Raw genomic sequence first — 22,416 nt, forward strand, 5'->3', positions numbered from 1 at the left:
CAGGTGTTTTGTTTGCTTAAAAGTCAGCTTAGCCAATCATTTTTATATCATTATATATAGATATAGGTACATTGTAGTAAATTTGGCGGCCATCTTGGAATGCAAAATGGCGGTCCTTTCTACATGAAGTTTAGCACTAACAAAATGATCCTAAGTATCAATAATAATAAGTACCAATAATATGGGTGTAGACGTTTAAAATTGTTACTACTTGATTTTTTGCTCGATAATTTACAGAGTTAAATACGGAAAACTTAATTTAAACGGCCATCTTGGATTTCAAAATGTCTAGTCATGGTGAAATTAAAAATATGAATCAAATTATTTATGTATCAAACACTACACAAATATAATTACTCTCATATATTTGCTTAAAGTAAGCTTATCCATTTTTAAAATGCATTTATACATAAAAGATGTAGCTCGCAAAGTTTGGCGGCCATCTTGAAATACAAAATGGCGGTCCTTCTACATAAAGGTTTGGTAACAACATAATGTTATATGATCAATAATATGTTGTAGACGTTCAAAGTTTGGATTTAGTTAGTATAGATCGTGAGTATGGGTCAAAGAAGGTGGTTTTTCGCGCCCATTTTGAAACCAATATGGCGACCGTAGGGGCCATGATTTTTTGGGGTCCATTTTTTTCATGAAACCTTATGTCCAAAGAAGCCATATGCAAAAAGTGTTCATGCTTTCTTCAAAATTTGAACGATTTTATGAATGCTTAGCCGCTCCACTATATGACTGTAGTAAATTAGACCTATATTATAATAACCTATTTGTATGATATTAGAATAAAAATAGAGGACTTTTTTTAGAAAAAAAACATCACAATAAAAAATTTATAAAAAAGTTTGCAAAATGAATCCAATACATTTTTTTAACCACCTAATTGTTTTTCAAAAGTGTATTTGATAATGGTACCGTTTTGATTAGAATAGATATTGTCCAATTTCTTTATCTTTACCTGTCAATATAGCGATTTCATTAGTAACCATTTAAAATAATTTTAAAAGTCCATATATTTATCATTTTCAATCCTCCATTTGCATAATTTAATGACCCGTTCATTACGCTAAAAAAAAAATAATTTTACATACGTTCTGACGAAAAATTTCCATTCACATATTATTAAATATCCAGCATTTTGATGAGGTAAAATACATGGTTATATCGACCAAAGAAAATAAGTATCAAACGAGGACGTACTCCTAGTCGATAAAGTTTTTTTTTTAAAACCATATATGTATAATGTTTTTTTTATCTTTATTTTTTTTTTCAAAGTTTATATGAGTGTGAATTTAAATGTTTGAATTTATTTAGAAAAAAAAACAAACTCAAAGTTTTGAAAACGCATTTTGTACACTTTATGCTTTTATCATATGCACCCGTATATCTTATGTACCCGCATGTAAATGCAAAATCACTTGCGTTTTATCAACATATATGTACTGTGATCATTACCAGATTACACCTGTAGTTCCATATAGAGAATACACAGCCAAATGATGGTTCCTTTCGAAGTTAATCCATGTTTACCAAAAATATATTAACATTAAAATGTATTCCTTATGCTTAAGACTAGTGTTAATTTTTAGTCTATTTTAGTCGATATTTTTTCGCAGTTTTATACCAGAATTTAACACAAAGAAAAAACAAATATTGTGCGATATATCCCCTTTTTTTTTAAATACCAAAGTTTAAAGAAGAGATGTTTACACACTGATTGAATAGAGTTTCATTACAATGTTAGAGTTTGGAATCCAATTTTTTTAAGTACTATTTCCGAAACCAAATAAAAGAATAAAAATTTTTCTATAAATAGCCACGACATTGAATACAAAGGCCTTCTCAAAAAGTCAATCATCAAAAGCATGCCTGAATATGTCATTTTCCTCGGTATAATACATAATATCATTTTATAAATAAATCTAGTATTTACTTTAATATAACGCCCAGAAATAAAACCAGTTTTTTGATTCATCACTTATTAATTTATTAATGAAACGGCTTTTATTCTATTAGCAATATATTCCTGTTATAATTTTTCATGATGTCAAATCTGTTATGATAGAAAAGTTTTCTATGTCATGAATTATGCCTTAAAATTGATCTATTGATCCCCCAATTTTTGAAACATTAAAAGTTTTAATTCTGTAGTAAATCCATCTGATCCTGGACTTTTTAATTATTTTTCATTAATTTTAAAGTTTGTCCTGCCTTTGATATGAAATTTCCCCTTCAAACAAATGTGAGATCAATTCTTCTTGAGATAACGTTTTTTAGGCATAAATCAAGTGATAATGTGTAAAAACAGTAGGAATGATACTAACTGTTTAATATCTAGGTACTACCTGTCTGTTTATTTTTATTGTTTTTTAGTTATCTAATTCTTATTTTTACTTCTCTTTCAGTTTGTGAGTATCTTACTACATTTACACGGTGATGTATTACCTTGTTTGCTTTCCTCACAATATAATTAATTCGATACCGTTTCACTTATATGCTACTTACTAATTGTGCTATAAAACATACTCAAAAAAACCAATATCGTGGCATACTACTGTTTTATATAGGCGTCATTTATATTATGGATTTTATCATGGTGATACTGCTTACAAATGAGCTCATTTAACAGTCGAACTAGCTTCCTTATTTTGGATATAATTACATAATAATTTACAACTTGTAACTTAGTATTTATTAACTATTTTTCCAATTTCTTAAAAAAAACATACATATTATTGCAAAGTGTTTTTAATAACGTTCAATTTTATATGTATATCTAAAAACAAAAACTATAACCATGACATTACACCACTGTTGATATGCCTATAATCCAGATGATACATATGTATATTACTACCCCCGCCTATACAAAATGCATGTAACTGTATACAAAAAAACCCCGTTGGCCCGAATGGTTAAGATGTCCCCGACATATAACCACAAGCCCTTCACCTCTGGGATCGGGTTCGAATCCCATGTGGGGCAGTTGCCAGGTACTGACCGCTGGCCGGTGGTTTTTCTCCGGGTACTCCAGCTTTTCTTTACCAACAACCCTGGCGACGTTTACATGCATGACCCTGGCTGTTAATAGGACGTATAAAATAAACAAACAAAATCAAACTGTATACAAAAAAAAAAACATAGTAAAAAAATCTAATGATAACGTTAGCGTATCAAGGATTCGGTGCCACTAACACTAACATCATCAGATAAATTTTTTCATAAGCATTTATGTACTTTGGTAAACGTGAACTCACATTTGGCGGATACAAGATAAGAATAATATAATACTACATCTATGTTTCAGTATAATAAATACCGCCTTACCTTCCGTATTACAAACTTTTGTGTATATAACATCTTCAATCGGAGCATCAGAGAGTTATATCATACCAGAGACGTTATCTGATGGTTATTGCAGGCTTTATATTGTAAAACTGGACAGTATAATATATGTAATGTGTTTGAAGTTAAACAGGTTTAACACGTCTAAGCACAAATTTCACAGTATCAAAAAATAAATTATGACCTATTTTTACGACAGAGATCATAACGTTATTATTTTGTCTGTTATCTTATCCGAAGTCGTGGTGGTTAAACGATCAAAATACTAACATAAAAGACATGATAATGATAACTATAGTTTTATTATTAAACTAAATATTGCCATAAATGACTTTAGTAACATTTACAATTACAAAAAAAGAAAAATAAGGATATATTTTAATTAAAAGATACATAATAACATACATTCTGTTGAGATCATTCAGTATCACAATTTAAGTGCTAAGTAATACAGATCAATTTAACATAATTCATACCCATTGATTATAACGTAACGTTCAGTTACTATAACAGTAAATTTTGCTCAAAATATTTTAATTCTTTCTTGTAGAAAAGATACATATTAGAATTACGAATCGAGAGACTTGTTTTGTAAAATACTTTAAAATGATGATAAATCATGTATGCTTGATCCAGCATTAACATGTACTGACAAGTCCTATTTTTTAGATCCTATTTTGTTGCTCGTATATTATGATTAGTATTAATGAGGTATTTTTGATCCAACGTAATTATTCAGAAAATACGGTTTATATGTGCTACACTGTATTATTTTCTGAAGAGTATAAATATTACATATTATGATCAAAATTATGTAGGCAAAATGGCATCACAAATAAAATTTTGGCTATAATTAAAAGACGAAACATATATCGTCATATTTCAGAGTGGATCAACATTTTAATGATTATTGCAATTTTTATACATGGTGATTCACATTTCCAGACAAAACCAATAAAAGAATTTCTAAAAATGTTTCAGTCATGATACACTGACACTAAAATTACTGAAAAATTTATCTCCTTGACATCTCGGTAAATTTGTCCCATTAAAGGTCTAGAGAGTTAAATCAGGCAAGGTTTATTATTTTTAGCAGTATTTCAAATTTGATTGCACCACTAGGTATTTTTTCAATCATAAAATTGAGAAAACAAAAAACAATTGTAAAAATTAATTTTTATATCTTATTTAATACTCATTAGTTACATTAAATTTAAATAATATATGATTTGTATAACCTATATTTGTTAGAATATTTTATTGAATCACAATTCAACAAAGTATTTCGGAATTTTTTAGGGCATTATTATCGTTATATCACTTTTCAAGCTAGATGATGTTTTGTAACTTTTCAAACTGCATTTCAGAAATATTATTTTTATTTACATTATGCTGAAAATTTACAATTATGCATATAAGTTAACAATAATAACTAAAAACATTAGAAAAAAAAATGAAAGGAGTTAGATTATTATCTATAATCTGAATTGGTAAATTGTGAAGTTTTTAAACCCATGGTTTTGTAAAACATTCATTTAAAATAATTAGATACATATATAATATATTCATATTTGTTGTTTTTTAAATGTTTTGATATCATTCTATTACAAATGAGTTTAAGTATAAATCAATTGCAAAGTGTTGGCATTGGAGCATCAAATCACACCATTACAAGTTTTTTAATTTAAAATAAAAATTTCAGACAAATTGAAATAAACAAAATATGTACATTTTTTAATAAACACTTAGTTATTTTTCTGAAAAAAAATGTATTAATTTTTTTTATTTCATATTAAGTAAAATTCAATTTTCATTTGATTGCATCATTAATAATTTTTAAATATATGAACAGTTTATTTTATTATCAAAATTCATTCTGATGAACATTTTGTGATCAATCAAAACTGAAGTTTGATAGTTCAGAGTTTTACATGAATTTTTTTTTTCAACATTCAATACTAATAATTTTTTCGATCATTTATTTTTATATATGTCATCGTAAATATTTCATAAATAAGTTAACTAAGATGTGGTTTTTTTTCAATCAGTTAAAAAAAACTAACAGCATCTTTTATTGTTAATGAAACAGTCAAAAGTTTTTGAGGTCCACAGTCCCTTATTTTTCATATAATTAGCTTTGTGTATCGTAAACACATCATACTATCAATCAAAATAAGCTTAAGGTTTATCATTTCAGGTATCAAATTTTAATTTTATAAGAAATTTGGTTATTACAAAATGAATTATACATGTCAGGGAGAACCAAATAAATTACTTTATACGTAACACAAAGCTAAATAACATACAGTATATGTAATACACTGCATCTAAATGATTCCAGTTTAATCAGACACTCTCATTTTCTGTCTAACTGTTTCTCCATTATTTCTGTACGATTATAACACATTCGCTAATAAACATTTCAGAGATGTTTTTGTCCATAAGGAATTACTTCAGAATTACTCATAAAATTCATCATAATTCTAAACTCAAAGTCAGTTTATATAGTATTATATGGAATAAAACGGTTTCATCGCCACACACTTTTTACCACGGGAATATACATAATGTACATGTACTGTGATCGAAGCCTTTCTTTTGTGTATAATACTCAGTAAAGCTATTTAATTTTCCAATTTTCAAATAAGTACTAACATGGAAATCAAATATGATTATTGACAATAAAGATAAAATCAAGTTTTATGATCTACTTACAATTAACGTTATTTTCATTATTAAAACTGCTACATTCAGTTAGTTATTTTGCAATATTAAAGAATTATTTGGGCATTAATGTATCTAAATCTAAAATGATATATAATGATTTTTCAGACCAAATTAAACTTAAAATCTTAAAACAAGATAATAATCTTAATAATATGTTAAAGTGATGAGATTTACATTTGTTAGCATAAATCAGACATAAATGTTAATCTATCAGAAGTGTTAGCCCTGCAAATAATTGAACTACTGTAGGTTTGTTTGTACATGACCCATGTAACATGGTAACTCTTCCTCTCTCAAACATACACAATTACAGAATCCCATTTTAATCACCCTCTTCACTGTAAAAAATTTTAATGCTCTATAATTACAAATAAATCAATAGTACAGGACATATTAGTGAAGCTATTTCAAATGCAAAACAGCTTATTGTGGTCATAAAACACCAAATGTTTTGTAATTTTGATTATGTAAAACTTAATTTTTTCTACAAAGTATCACTAAATAAATCAATTTGAAATCATATCAAGCGTTAAAGATGAGTATTGGATTATATACATTAATGTTGACCAACACCATAAGATTCCGTGATAATAATGAACCAAAATAAGCATATTCATATCATTATGTAATGTTACTAAAAATAGACTTGTCAATATTATAACCTTTAAACGACAAATTCCACCGGTCCACAATATTTTTCTGAAATTTTCACAATATTTACTTCAGGTAATGAGCAAACTTTTAAGAAAATATTTTTTGGTGCACTCAAACTGAAAAGTGGGTGAATTTACCATTGTTAATAATTGACATCGCCGAAAATAACACCCAAAATTTCGACATTTTCGGGTTTTGAAAAAATGTAGCCAAAATCGTTATTTGCTACATTTTGCACTACATATTTGAGATCATAATATAATATTTTAATTATTTATACTCTTTAGTAAAATAATACAGTTTATGACATGAACATAAAGGATCAAAAAGGAAACCCTGTCACACACCTCTACTGGCAACCTTTAATTTAGCCATAGCACAGGCCCCTGGACCTTTTGAATTTTTTAAACGTAATTTAAGGGTTTGCATTTAAGTTGCTACAATAATCACATTTAATTTATAATAAAAATTGGTTCGTGGGCAAATTTCCATTGTTCGTGAAAGAGGTCCTTTTACTCAAAATAATTTTAATTATTTCTGTAGAAAAGATACATTAGAATTACGAATCGAGAGAACTTGTGCAAAATACTTTAAAATGAATGATAGTATGCTGATCCAGCATTAACATGTACTGGCATCATATTCTTTAAAGATCCAATTTTCTTGTTCGTATATTTACAAGTATTCATGAGGTATAATTTTGATAAACGTCATACTGTAACAATAATTATAAACAATATATGGTATAGGTCCTACATATGCCAGTAGTTATATGTAACTTTTTTACTAAAGAATACTTATGAACAACAATGCATTTCATACTGTCAACAAGTGTTTCATTAATTGAATTATGCACGGTTAAGAAACCAATGAATCACATTTGCAGAATAATTCTACAGAATTTACATCAACAAGTATTCATGATCATATTACACTTTCCATTATTCCCTTTATATTTCCTTAATATTGGTATTATGACCATAGTTTACTAATCGAAGACTATAAATATAAAATACGTCAGTGTATATATTCTATGACATATGGGTTTATATTTTTTAATCCACATTCGATTGTGTAATATATCGTTTTGTACATATTTTCATATTTATATCATATGACATTATTCAGTTCGTTAGAGGTCAATTAATACTTCAACAATATGCATAATGTATATTGCGTCTGCGCGAGTTGTTAAAACTACATCATTCCATCATTGACTCACGTGCAATGTGTGAAGACAACTGTCTTGCGTCGTCGTTATGATAACAACGTATTAGACATGTTTGAGAAGTAGAAAAAACATTTAACAACAAAATTATTTGATTTATAGTGTAAAATGGGGTGATGCATACTAAATGTAGACTGTGAGAATACTTTTATGTCCCCTGTTAGAAACTATAAGGTTAAGATGGAACTGATAAAAAACCTTTCGAACAATGAAAGTCTGATAATTTTGATTTATATACCTATATTCATTACTTTGAATTTTGAAACAATGGTTTTTGTAAAACTCTGACATATTGAACTAAGAACAAAACCGGCTTAAACTAATAGGTATCATATGGGTCTTATGTTAATGTATTGGCCTATGACTGTTATAATTAAGTACTATATGGCATGTGTCTTTATCATATAATCCACAATAACCTATTTGCATAATATTATTTATATAAAAATAGAAGATATTATTATAGAAAAAAAACAACAACAAACAAATTCTTTGAAAAAGCGTTATTGAGTTTTGAAAAAATCCACATACACCGTTTAAACCACCTTGGTTATTTTTCAAGTGTAACTTTGATAATTGAATACCGATTGAGTCTCTAGATATTGTTGTCATTTTATTCTAACTGTCAATATGAGATATTCCATTAACAATCTGACGTTGATATATTTAATTAAACAAAATAATTGCTTACAAATTATGATGAATATTTTTCATTAAAAATATTATACAAATACAGCATTTTGATGATATAGATACATGGTTATAGCGACCAAGAAGAAAAAAGTATGAACAGGAAAAACATTTTATTATGCAATGTTGATAAAGTGCAATTTATGGACATAATCCGAGCTAATTTTCTGATTTATTTTTTACTAGTTTTAGATATATTTACAAATATCCTTCGTCCGATTTTCCCCATTGAGAAACATTCATTTTGACTTCAGACAGAAACAATAAAAATTTTATTTCAGTAAAAGATGACGTCCGTTTTTGGTTAGATGATTACATGGGTTGTCTAAATCACCTAAACGCTTAAAATAAAAAACTTTTACCGGATGAAGGTTACGTGTGTCAGAGCGTTTGAACCGCTTGATTATAAAATAAGCTGACTTCAAAGCATCATATCCATGGTGATTACCATGATTCCCCTCCCCATATGTATAACAAACAGCGGCTGCAAACTGAAGCCGTCAGTATGTAGGATTGAAATTTGAAGATAGTTTTTTTTTCTAATATTTTCACGCATGTGCTACCTTAGAAGTGCTTCGCCCCTATACAAATAAAGAAACACTATAAAAACCTGGAAGTTACATATTTTGCCAAAATCCCAACACACTGTTTGAACCACTGTTATGTTTTTCATTGTGCATTTAATGATAGTACCGTCTGATGTATGGATTTTGCCTGTCCTTTTATTTTTAACTGTCAATATAGCGATTCCATAAACCATACAAACCTTGATATATTTCTTTAACAGAAATAATTGCATGTTCTGACGAATTTCTGTTTATACACTTATTGTTTTATTTATTGAACTGACAGATGAAAACATCATTCAGTGATCATGTTTGTGACTTTATTAAAAGTTATGTAGAAAATATATTCAAAAGTCGTGGCACATCGATTTCTATTCCACACAGGCATCATATGGAGTTTAAGGTGATACTCTTTACAACATGAGTATTTAACAATCATACTTTGTTCTCAATTTTTTAATATAATTGCATAGCAGTTTACAAATTTGAACTTAGTTTGAACTTTTTTTTAATCTCTCAAAAAGCAAAACAATTTATTGCAAAATGTCATGATTACGTTTCATGTTATATGTTTATGTCTGAAAAAACAAATGTGATACCATCCCTTTGTCACCGATAAAACATTGGTGTACTTCGATTTTGGAAGCAATGTATTTCAAGGATGTATTATCCGCCCACAAATAGTTTTAAATCATAAAAAATATGATAATCTGCAGTATTTTATATTATTTGCTATTATAAAAGTTGTATTCGACTGTACTCAGTTGTTAAGTTAGAATATTGGGGAATCTAAAGAAGAACTCTATGAACTGATTTAGCACCTAGCTTGATGTGCGTTTGGGAGTAAAAATGTATCAAATATTGATTATTGAATATAAATACGAACATGTAAACAAGAATGAACAGGTCATTGTTACGACTGTGCAATGTTATCTTGATGAATATACAATAATACAATTATTTAAAATGAAAACAATAAAGTGTTTAATAAGAAGTTGTATCTGGGTGGAACTATTTATTGTCAATAATGACACAACAATTTATATTCGCGAATGTTGGTCCTCACAAACGTGTCTCAAATAGAAATCGCGAAATTTAGTAGCCGCAAAAGGAAATTAGTTTATAAAAAAATCAAAACTGATTTATAATTATCTTCTACTACGTAACATGATGATTATAACGATGTATGATCTTCTTTAGTAGTTGATCTAAATTGTGTTATATTTGCTTTCCTCACATTAACATTAATTCCTTACCGTTGCACGTATATGAGTTACTTACTAGACTGTTATATAAAAGATAATCAAACGTATACAAATATCTTGGCATACTTTCTGTTTGATATTGGTGTCAAATGTGTTTTATGTGATTCGGTTTACAATATGAGCGTATTCAACATTCAAGCTTTGTTCCCTTATGTTGAAATATACTCGCAATTGGATAACAGTATACAACTTTGTACTTAGTATGTACTCTTTTTTTTCAGTAGTCAATCTCTTAAAAATATTTTATTCGAATATGTTGTGATTACCTTTCATGTTATATGCTTGTCTGAAAACATCGGGTATAAACCTGATGCATTACGCCACTTTGAATATGCTAAGTTAAGGAGTGTGCGTTTTGTATGTACCTGTTTGTAGGTACAATAACATCATAGTTATGAAAGACAAATATGATACTATACCTTTGTGACCGATAAAATAACGCTTAGTTAGTTGTCATTAAATATATCTTAAATTTAAGATTTGAATGAAGTCAATATGATTTAATACGTGGTTTTGAAGTTATTTCCTTCCTTTGGGAAAGTAGCAGAAGTGTATTTCAACGAACTTATTCTCCATCCACAAGGAATTTTAAATCATAAAAAGTACAATAATCTGCTGTAAGTATTTCATAATAGTTGTTATTACAATAGTTGTATTCGACAGTATTATATTGTGAAGTAAAAACATTTAAAAAAGGAAACCCTAATAACTGTTTTGAATAACTAGCTTAACGGGCGCGTAGGAGTAAAAACGTATAAAAATATTTATAGTCGTATACAGATAAGAAAATGTAAATAAGAATAAATAGAATCATTGTTGTGTGTGCATTTTTAAACACAAATTTTGATGATTAAAACAATAAATAAAAGACATTTTATAGAAGAACAAATTATTGGTAGGAATCAGTTGTATCAGTGAAGTAAATATTGTCAAAAATGCCACAACAATTAAAATGATACTGTAAACCAATTTTGTTTTCGCGTGTAATTTGCTTTTCGCGATCAAAATCAAACCGCAAAGTTTATCTCTGCAAAATATTATCGACATCATCTCTATCGATAGGAAATTAGCGTTATTTTTTTTTAATTTGCGAATTTTAGTCTTCGCGAACGTGTTTTGAAATGAAAATTGCAAATTTTAGTAGCCGTGAAAGAAAGTTGGCTAATAGAAAATAAAAACTGATGAATTTAAAATACATAAAAACCTCTGTCGAGATGTGTATGCATGTAAGTTACAAAAACAACATAATCACATCACATGCAATTTGTTAGACATTGATAGCGTCATATTTATGATTATTTACGTATTTGGCATGTTTGAAGTAGAATTACATTCAACAAAATTACTTGATTTAAATGTACTAAGAAAATGTTACTTTAGAAAGATGTCTACTAAATGTGTGCTACTTCTATTTTTAGTTGTATTTATATTATTTTTTAGATTGAAAACAATTGATTTATAGAATTTCTAGAAATATTGAAAATCTACTGAAAATATTAAGGTATACCCGTTAAATAAATTTTATTTTAATGTATTACCATATGGCTGTTGTAAATTAGAGCTAACTATATATTTCGTTATCAGTAATACACAAACAACTCTTTGATATTAGTATAACAATAGATAAAAAAAATATTAAAAAAACTATAAAAAAACAAGTCCGAACACAATGATATAGACCGCAAGCGAGTTTAAACAGTCAACATACATTTTACTACAGTGGGTTTTTTCTGGCATATCACTGTAAAACCAACTATTCTGATTAGAACTGTTTGTTTCGGATACATATATACAGTCGCTTTAAGATACGTGTTTGTGTGTGTACAGGATCTATATACAATACCTGCATAGCTATGAAAGACATGTAATATTATCCGTTTGTTACCGATAACATTGAGCTGTTAGCAGTTAGCTGCCATTAAAATCTATCTAACATCTAAGATTTAAATGAAGTCTTTTCATTTTGGTTTAGTAGGTGAATCCGAAGTTTTTGTCTTTCAATTTGGAACTAGAATTTAGTATCTATCCAAAAATTTTCATTAGAAAGAATATTAATCAAACCGCTGGAAGTATTTTGTATTTTGTTATTATAATCTTATTTATTCGACAGTGCTCTGTACTTAAGCAATAATAATGGGGGATTAAAAAAAGAAACCCTAAGAACTGTTTTAACAGCTAGCTTAACGTAAGTGTAGGAATAAACACGTCTAAAATATTGATAATGGAATATTAATGTTATATAATGTTTTCATTACCTTTAATTTTACATTCATGTTTTTTAACATTTTGGATATAAACTTTGACATCACATCACTCTTTGCATGCCTAGGACGTTTAAAGCCGAGGGACATATTTTTTATTTGCAAATTACAGCACAATTATGAAAGACAATTTGTTTTAGTAGTTGTCCTTCTTGTTGGAGGTAGAAAACAGTGTATTTCAATGAACTCGTTGTCTATCAACACACAGTTTTAAACCATAAAAGTATAATAAATCGCTATAAGTATATGTTTTTTTAATTTTATAATAGTACTCTATAGGTAAGTAAGAATGTTGGGAAACTTAAAAAAAGGAAACTATAATAATTGTTTTTTAACAACTACCTTGACGTAGATTTGGGAGTTAACACTTCTGAAATATAGTTAACGGGTTAACTTTTATTGTATATGGATATGAATAAATACATAATTTTTAATGTCTTCTATCGTATCCGATGTCGTGATGGTTATACAATAAGTACACGACTATTATTATAACAGAAGAAATAATATTGGGCAATGTACAGTATCAGTAAGCTATTGCCAAAATGGTACAATAATTGTATTTAAAAGGAGTAAATGTAAATGAAAACGGCATTATTAAAAATGCATGATTTATCTCTGTCGAAATCATTTATCGATGGCCATTAATACACACCGCAGCCCAAAATATGTAAAATAAATTGAAACTCAATATATTCAGAACTAAACTGTTAAAAGAATCAATAAAAACTGATTAAATTAAACTACATAATTATTTTGTCGATACAATTACTCGATGACCATTAAATACAGAACACAGCCCAAAAAAGGTATATAAGAAAAAAGAAAATGCACTTTGGATAAATTGAAAAAAAAGTAGAATAAAACTAATATATATGGTCTTTAAGTGAAATCACGAAAACAGAAAAATGGGAGTCGTTTATATGGATACGTACAAAGTTTAAACAATAAGCATTTGTGACTTACAAGTAAAAGAGGTAAACACGTGATGTAGACAGTGTGTATGGTATTAAAAGTATACCAGATCACTGATACAGAATGAGATACAGAGAAAATAAGTTTTGATCACGTTCATGATATTTAAACGATACATGGATAAATCATCAATATTGAATGGGAAACACACCAGTTATATACACGTAATGAAGTATTTAATACACAGATTGCATGCACAAAACACCCAACAAATATAATTCTGTTAATTTTTACATCAACTACAAATGTACGTCAAAAGGTATTATGGAAGAATGGCCGCAGTATGATAAGAGCCCAGAAGGAGAACTGGTAGCCCAAAGAACCGAGCATACCAGTGTCTCCCACGGTAACACGAGAGACCGTTCCCCTAGATTAAATTTCTGAGGGCGATCTAGACAATGAGACCTCCATGCCGTTACTAAAACCCATTATCACCACCAGCCCACCTCGGTCAAATATAACAAGGTGGACACCTACCCTCCATGGTACACCACGGAGGGAGGGGGAGCCTGCGGTAACGACAGAAACCCAAATCTTTATGCCTAATAAACACCAGCCTGCTGTAAAGCAAAGCTGGTATGAGTACTTAGCCGGATGAGCCCATGTCCCCTCTCTGTCTCCCTCTGGGCTCCGCCACCTGAGGGGATTTTTTTTAAATCCCCCCCTCACACCCATACTGCGTACCTACATCCATATCTAGCAACCCATAACCCTGACTATAATAATAACCTTTTTTCTATATTAACCCAATCCCCCAACAACCTATGGTAACAATATAGGTCTCTACCCCACCCCTACCAACCCCCCAACCCCCCAACCTAATTTGTGCCTAAGTGTGAAATTTCACCTAATCCTGATTACAAAGGATAGGAAATGTAGCACTAGTCTTAGTATTGGAATCTGAAAAAATATTCTAGCCCTCCCTGGTAGTTGTTGAGCAGAATCCCAATACCTGTGGTTGAAAGATGAGTGCCATCTGGGCGGTATAAAGCTGCCTGTGTTGATTGGATTATAGCATGGCATAGGACCTTACCCCTGACTCAAAAATGTTTCTTAATTGCATAGTTTATACGCTCTCTTTTTCCTCTCAACTTTGGCATATGAGCAAAGCCCCATACCAGTAACTCCTGGGTAGTATTTCAGACCAAATTATAGTAGTAAGGGGAGATATCAAAGCAAACCTTAAAAGTGAACACCTGATTTGTTTCTATCAACTCTTTGCCTAAGTTTAATGCTGACTACATAATTGGACCCAAAATTGAATCAGAATCATTTTTGGAGGCGGGGATTTTCCCAATTCGTTCTCAATGAGAGGGTCAAATTCACTCCAGGTCATGCCTCTACGGGTCATCCAATGAATAGCATACCCCTTTCTGTCAAGATTAAGGTTTGTACCACCCGGTCTCTTAGCTGCCTCCTTCATACAGAGGATCCAATGACCCATATGGGGGATAAGTCACCAGAAAGAATATCTTATGATGTTTTAGAAAAGCATGAAATTGCAATAATATTAATAATCCAAATTTAAATCAACACGCTCTAATAAAACCATAACCGACTTTATTATAATTAACTTAGAATTCTACATGGGAAATCACACAATGTGGTAAATTCAGGTTCACTCCCAGCTGCTGTATGCCTAGCTAAAACTGTCTCTACTGGAATTCTTATGTATTTTGAGTATACCCTTGATTTCCATCGACCCCATGCTTTTCTGTTCTGTTCCCCTGGTGGCTGCCTCAGTAGCGGCCCCTATACGAATATGAGTGAGTTTTGTAATGAGACACAGGGATGCGCGAAAAAGTTCATGATTTCTTTAAAACAGCAGCTACCTGATAGCGAGTAATTGATGAACCATTCCTATGTATGAATAACTGCTGATTAACTGTATTTGGCCGAATCAAAATAATATTTGTTCAGAAGTGAGACGTGGCAAATATCTGAGTTAGGATAACTGTTGGTATGTAATAATGCAGAGTGACCTCGTTGGTCAGTCTTTGATTCCCTGATACAAACTGTTAAAGGAAAGGAAAGGGAATTTACAATGGTAACATCTCAAATTCCCAGTTGACGTGCATTACTACCATTGCTACATATACTGGATTCTGAAAATTCTGCAACCCTCGGAAATTCGAAAAGTCAATGCTGCAGAAAAAAATGTGCTTCATATTTAGAGCTACAGACTGATGAAAGGGAGGTAACCAGTTTTTTTTTTTTTTTGAGTAGGGGTAAAGTAATAGGGAGAAGCGCATCCACGTGTTTGTTACCACGCTGTGCCCCCTCCATAATTTTTCTTAATAATAAAGCATTGTGTTTTGAATCTTGTTGACCCCGCAGATTATGCTCATGGGATATTCCACTCATATAAGTGGAAATTGTTGATGCTGAGTATCCCTGTAGTGACATATGAGATATAAATTGTACTGAATGTTCTGAGGGACAGGCCAAATGCTCGACATATTATAAGAGGGCTGACCGGCGAAACCTGGCCCACTGTTGACGAGAAATGGAATCAGCTATAACATTATATTTACCAGGAATGTCTTCTGCCCTGAAAGTATACACCAAAGCCCTTTTCTTGACCACCTGCACTGTCTGTATATAATTCCATTGTAGCAGAGGTGCTCCAGTACTAGTATCTATCTGGAATTACTGTCAAACAATTGTAATTTTCCAAAAATGACAACCATACTTTAATGTCTGCCTTCATCGAGGCACTAACTCTAATCTTATGATGTGTCTTGTCCACACCAGCAATAGTATCAATAAGACGACGACAAAATGCACGGCCAGGGGCGACAACTCGACATGCAAAGTTTAGCATACCCAGTACTGACTGAAGCTTAAGCAGGGTCACTTTGTTAACTGTTAACAAATACTCAAGCTCTTTACATAACTGAACAATCTTGTCCCGAGGTAATCGTATTACTAATTCAACTGTATCAAACTCAACTCCCAGAAAATATAAACAAGTTGTAGGTCCTACAGTTTTCTTGGGATAATTGTAACCCTATTTCATGTGAAATATTCTCAAATATATCTAAAGAAGCTTTCACACTGATTGTTTCCAGACTGTCCCACAAAAAGAAAATCATCTAAATAATGCAGAATGTTTTTGTTACCAGTTTTGTTAACAACTAACCAGTTAATAAAAAGCTGCATCATCTATGCTTGTATAAGACACACTACATAACTCTGGTGGAATAAAATAATTTATGGAATTGTGATCTGGATACGACAAATGATGTATAACTCTATAGTCACCGTCCTTTTTGGGAATTAGACCTACTGGCGTTACCTGTAAGGTGGGCAGAGGGGGGTACAAAAAAGGACCTGCTTTGCGTCCAGCATCAAACTCTTTTTATTTTGCCCTGTAATATTTCTAGGGCCTGCTTGGTGCTAGCTAAATTACCTGCCTCGCGTGCTCTACGAGGACCTTATACTCCAGAGAGAACCCCTCCTTAAATCCCTTTGCGATATTATCCCTGACATCTGTTAACGGATAATCCTGCAAGTACTTTAAAAGTTTTTCATAAATTATAGGAGTAGTACCAAGTTATAAAGATTGCTGGGAAGTTGTGGATTGTTTGCGCTACCTAACTCTTCATCTGTATTAGTGCAATTATTGTTGTCAAGTCATTGCTTATACACTTAAATCTAGGATGTGATCCCCGCATGTACTACATGCATGACAATAGCGACATTTGGACCCAAAATTACATTACAGTTTTCCCTTTTTGAAATTATAACAGCACCCTGAACTTGGGACAGCAGATTTAGAACTAGAGGGCTTGGGAGATGATAGCTGATCAACGTTTGAATCTGTTATGTTAATCTGGCTAGGTGAATTATACATGAGCCATAACTCTGTGTCTATCACACCCCATAATGAATAGGGGTTCTTGGACTTGCGCAATCTGTATTGCTCATCGTACTGTACCCAGCCTAAATGACCTGATCTAACTGCCGCCAAACGGATGTCATGCATATATTTTCCGAGTTCTTGACATTTTTTTCTGGGTATTTTTCTATCATCACACTTGCATATGTGAGAAAGGCTGATGTCCAAGCATGAATGTTAGTTACCTGCTTAGCGATATTGGATGGCTTTTTTTTTTTTTTATTACAAATTTCCCATACTTGATTACTAAATCCCCCGATGTCTCGAAGCCCGCCGCCATTTTCCGCGCAGATTCGAGTAATAAACCGAGGTCCAAAAACTCGGTGTTCCGGATTTTGTCCTTTATTTTTGGTGGAATATTATAACCCACAGGATCAAAAATACTTGGTACCGGAGATGAACCCCCCAGTACATGTGAAGTGCCCGGGATTTGCACTAAATCAATTATCTCACCAGGTCTGTCCTGACTCACGCCATTAGGCCTATTGCCCCTCTCGGGGGCCCTTACATTGGGCTGACTTTCCTCATATTTCTTGGACGTTTTTCAACAGACGTAGCTTCATCGACACTAACACCGTCTGATGCCGACGCCGATGCTCTCTTCCTGGGTTTTACGCCCGGGCCCCTTGCTGAAGAACGCCTAGGTTTTGGTGCCATGTCTTTTGATAAATTGTGTGCCTTGACGAATGTCTAACCGGAAGTTATAATCCAATAAAGGAGGGGCGCGCTCGATTGGTATCTCACCCTATTAAAGGTACCCAAAATAATTCTAAGTGGGGCGCGCTCGATTGGTATTTCGGCCTATTAAAGATACCTAGTACCTACATGTATCATATCCTTATTGTTACCTATAAACTATAAATAAAGCATTCGCTGGCATTAAACACGTTTATCTGTTATTTGATAAACGCTAGTAATGTAGAAAAAACATATCAACAATTCATGTCTATGCACTTCAGACATGAGCATAATTATAATTATATTTTTTTTCCAAGTAACATAATTAGTATGTATAGTCCGATGTTAAATCCCATTACTTTTACTAAAATCACAATAGCGTTAGTATAGATATAAACTGCTAAATTACTCTAACACTTTACTTCGGGGTATTCGGTATATATTTAAAGAATATTGCTTCACCTTCGCATTTTTAACTACAAAGCGCGTACTTTCACTAATAAAATACTGATATATCACTATAGCTGTCGTCATGTTTCAGGATAATTAGTATATGTGCTTAAGTCATAATAAAACGTCTTTCATTCCTAAAATATGTGCCGTAATTTCCATACCCACGAATCAAGAAAACCTTTTAATTTGTTTTTCACCACCAATATTTTGAGAATAACAACACTTATAATGCATAATTCTTATTAGTTTTATGAGTGAATTACTACCCATATACACGTAGTGCCAACATAATTATAGTCTATAATTTCATTTCACATTTTTACAGACTACCATTGTTATTAGTAATGGTAACGTTCCTACTACAGTTACACGGTGATGTATTGTCTTGATTTATTGTTGACCTTTTTGGTGTTATATTTGCTTTCCTCATAATAGCTTCAATTCAATACTGTTGCATTTATCAATTATTTACTAGATTGATGTATAAACATAAATTTATTCAAACGTATACAAATAACGTGACATTAATAATATATGCCACATACATTATAATATAATATAAATTATATATTAAATATAATATATGCCGTCATATGGGTTTTGAGGTAATACTGCTTATAGCATGAACGTTTGAAAATGTTCCCTTGATTTTGATATAATTGTATCACAATAACTCTTTCATAATTTTTATATTAGTTTGTCTTCTTATTTTAAATGTCTCACAAAAGGAAACATTTTATTGGGAATGGTCTTAATCATGTTTCAGTTTACATGTGTATGAAAACATTGCGTATAACCATGGCATTACACCACTTAAATATAGTCTTTTCAATTTGGTTTAGTAGGTGGTTTTGAAGGTTTTGTCCTTCCTTTTGGAAATGGAAGTGTATTCCGATGAACGTTTTCTCCATTTACAAATGTTTTAAATCTAAACAAGTATAAAAAAACTGCTGGAAGGTTTTTCTTTTTAATTGTTTGCTATAAGTTTTATTTGACAGTACTCTGTAATCTCTGTTGAGATCAATACTCGATGATCATTGATACACACCAAAGCCAAATGTAAAATAGGGTATTCGAAATATAAGTGTACTTAACATTAACTTGAAACTCAATATATTAAAACTAACATATAATATATTTAAGTGGTATTCTAAGCACAAAAATGGGAGACTTTTACATAGATGGATTCGTACACTTTTCTGATCACTGTCATAATATTGAAAACGATGGTAGTTACAAATACCTGACACAGAATGGGAAATATACAACATACACCGAATATAAATTTAGGTCAAAATCTATAGGAAACTTTATATCAACATTTCTTATCTGGAGTCAAATCCAAAAAATGAATCAGTGCTATACTTATTTACATATGTAATATATTTAACTTTGAATTAAGAACACGTCTTCCATACCTAAAATATGTACCGTAATTGTCATACCCAAGAATGAAGAAAAGCTTTTAATTTATTATTCACCACCACAGGTTGTCAACAATTTAAGATTAACAACACTTAAGATGCATCCGTTTTAATTTTAGTACTATAATAAGAGATGAGAATGATTATCGGCAGTACTGCCAAACACATTTACTGCCTAAATGATTATGTTTACATCCAAAGTGCAGTGAAATGAGTATACATAATCAGACCATGAGACAAAGGTCTGTTCTATACTTATAGTTCCATTTTACATTTCTACAGTGTTATTAGTAATGTTAAGTGATTTCTGCAAGCATATTTCCATCTAAACATAATCTAGGCATAAACAAAATAATTTTACAGTGAATACTTTTTATGTTGTCACTATTGTTTATAAGGATCATACATGTTTGTCTGTCCATTTAAACGATTTTCAAACTTTAATTCATCAATAAAACCTTCTGACTGTAAAACCTTAATAGATCAGTAAAGAGAAAATAGCATGTCAATATGTCCTCCAGTTATAGTATATACAACTTAAAGCTAAATGTATTTGCAACAGGTGTCGAAAATAGTCTTCTGGAAATACACAAATGTAGTATAATGCCACAGTCGTACCTTCATGCATATATATATTATTTCCATCTTAAAATCAGAATCATAGAAAAAATGTAAAATATCAGAATAGATAGATAGATTTCTTTGTTTTCTCTGGTTAGAGATTTTCATCAATCATATCTTTTGTTTACATCAAATCAAAACAACAAAGTATATACAAAATCATAGAAGAGTGTTCATATCTGAGATCATTGCAGGCACCAGATCAGCAATGTTAATCATCATTAAAGCCCACTTCTCGTGGTCCAAGTAAATGTCCTTTGAACCTTCAAGAATAAAATTGCATTATCTTTCGTCTGTTAAATGGTCGAATTTTACGTAATCCGATACGTCTAATACGTTTCATAAAAACTCTAATAATGCATCGCGACTTTTGAATACTGCCGGACACTGGACTAGAAAATGAACCGTTATATTATCAGTTTCTTTCTTACATATTTAACATGTCACCGTGTTTTTTCTCATGACGATATGATAATTTAACCAGCTCGACAAGTATCCATGTATATTTCGGGTATTCTAGACTCAGTAGCCACAGCGGGTTAGGACCATGAGTGTAGTGAATTGAATTGTATGTCTGAAGTCTTTTAGAATATATCATAGCGTCTTGCCAGTTTTTATAATATAAATCCTCGACTGTTTTTTCTGCAAAAGTTCCTCCATGTTGTTCGCGAAGGACAAAATCCATCGAACACATAGTCCAACAATAGGGATGAGATGTTTAGATTTTCCGCAATGATGACTATATCGCGAACAAAACTTTCTGTTTTCATCATTATATCACCAAATATAAAGGAGCACAATCTAATCGTAAAGATAATTTTCCACACAGAGTTACTACTTGCCGCACAAAGCTTATTGAAGAACATGAGCTTTCTACGTTCAACCTCGGCGTAGATGTCTAATAGCCCGATGGCGCGTGATGTGACTAACGATGGAGACGTTTGCTTGAAACCGTGGCACCTCCGGGCGACGTATAATGTCGACAATGTCGAGATCCTGTCGAGATTGTTGTGTTGGATTAGCCCAAATTTCCGATCCATACAAAATTCGTGACTGAACCATAGATTGCACGCGTTTACAGCTTGTCAATGGGTTCATACCTCCACTGTGTATGCCAACACTAATCAGATTATTCAGAATCTGTCTCCCTTTCACACATGATGACCTGATGTTTTTTTTTTTTATCACAGTGGGGATTTGCAGTAAAAATTATTCCCGCGTACTCTTTGGTGGTGACCATTGGATAGGTTGTCCTAGCTTACATTCAGTCTTTGGAACGCGCTTTCTACTGCCACTGTAAAACATCAGAAGTGTTTTTTTACGGGATTATAACTCAAGCACCATTTGCAGGAGAGATCGAATGCTATATCCAAGAGGTTCTTCACATTACCCAGTAGAGCAGTCCATAAGTAGGGTATCATCGGCTAAGAGTGTATGGTTCTGCTTTTGCATTGTTATATACTACACAATACTGTCATATATTTAAATAATCCTCGGTAGTAGTATTAGTATTCCCCTGGATTTATTCTTCACTGTCAGTGTTATCTCGTTAACGTCGTACATTGTATAACTCGCTGTTAGTGTTTTCTATATTTCGATTAGATGCTCCATTCGAA

The 22,416-nt window shown here is 31.3% G+C and overlaps 1 protein-coding gene and 1 pseudogene across 1 annotated transcript in view; both read right to left on the minus strand.

Moving 5' to 3' along the window:
- The window catches only part of LOC138329825 (tropomyosin-like), a 1,360,115-nt gene that overhangs the window by 178,112 nt on the left and 1,159,587 nt on the right, over positions 1 to 22,416 (minus strand). The gene's annotated exons all lie outside the window — the stretch shown is intronic.
- LOC138328837 (uncharacterized) lies at positions 15,293 to 18,281 on the minus strand (annotated as a pseudogene).

This window comes from Argopecten irradians, chromosome 8 (assembly GCF_041381155.1).
Source record: "Argopecten irradians isolate NY chromosome 8, Ai_NY, whole genome shotgun sequence".
NCBI classification, from domain to species: domain Eukaryota; kingdom Metazoa; phylum Mollusca; class Bivalvia; order Pectinida; family Pectinidae; genus Argopecten; species Argopecten irradians.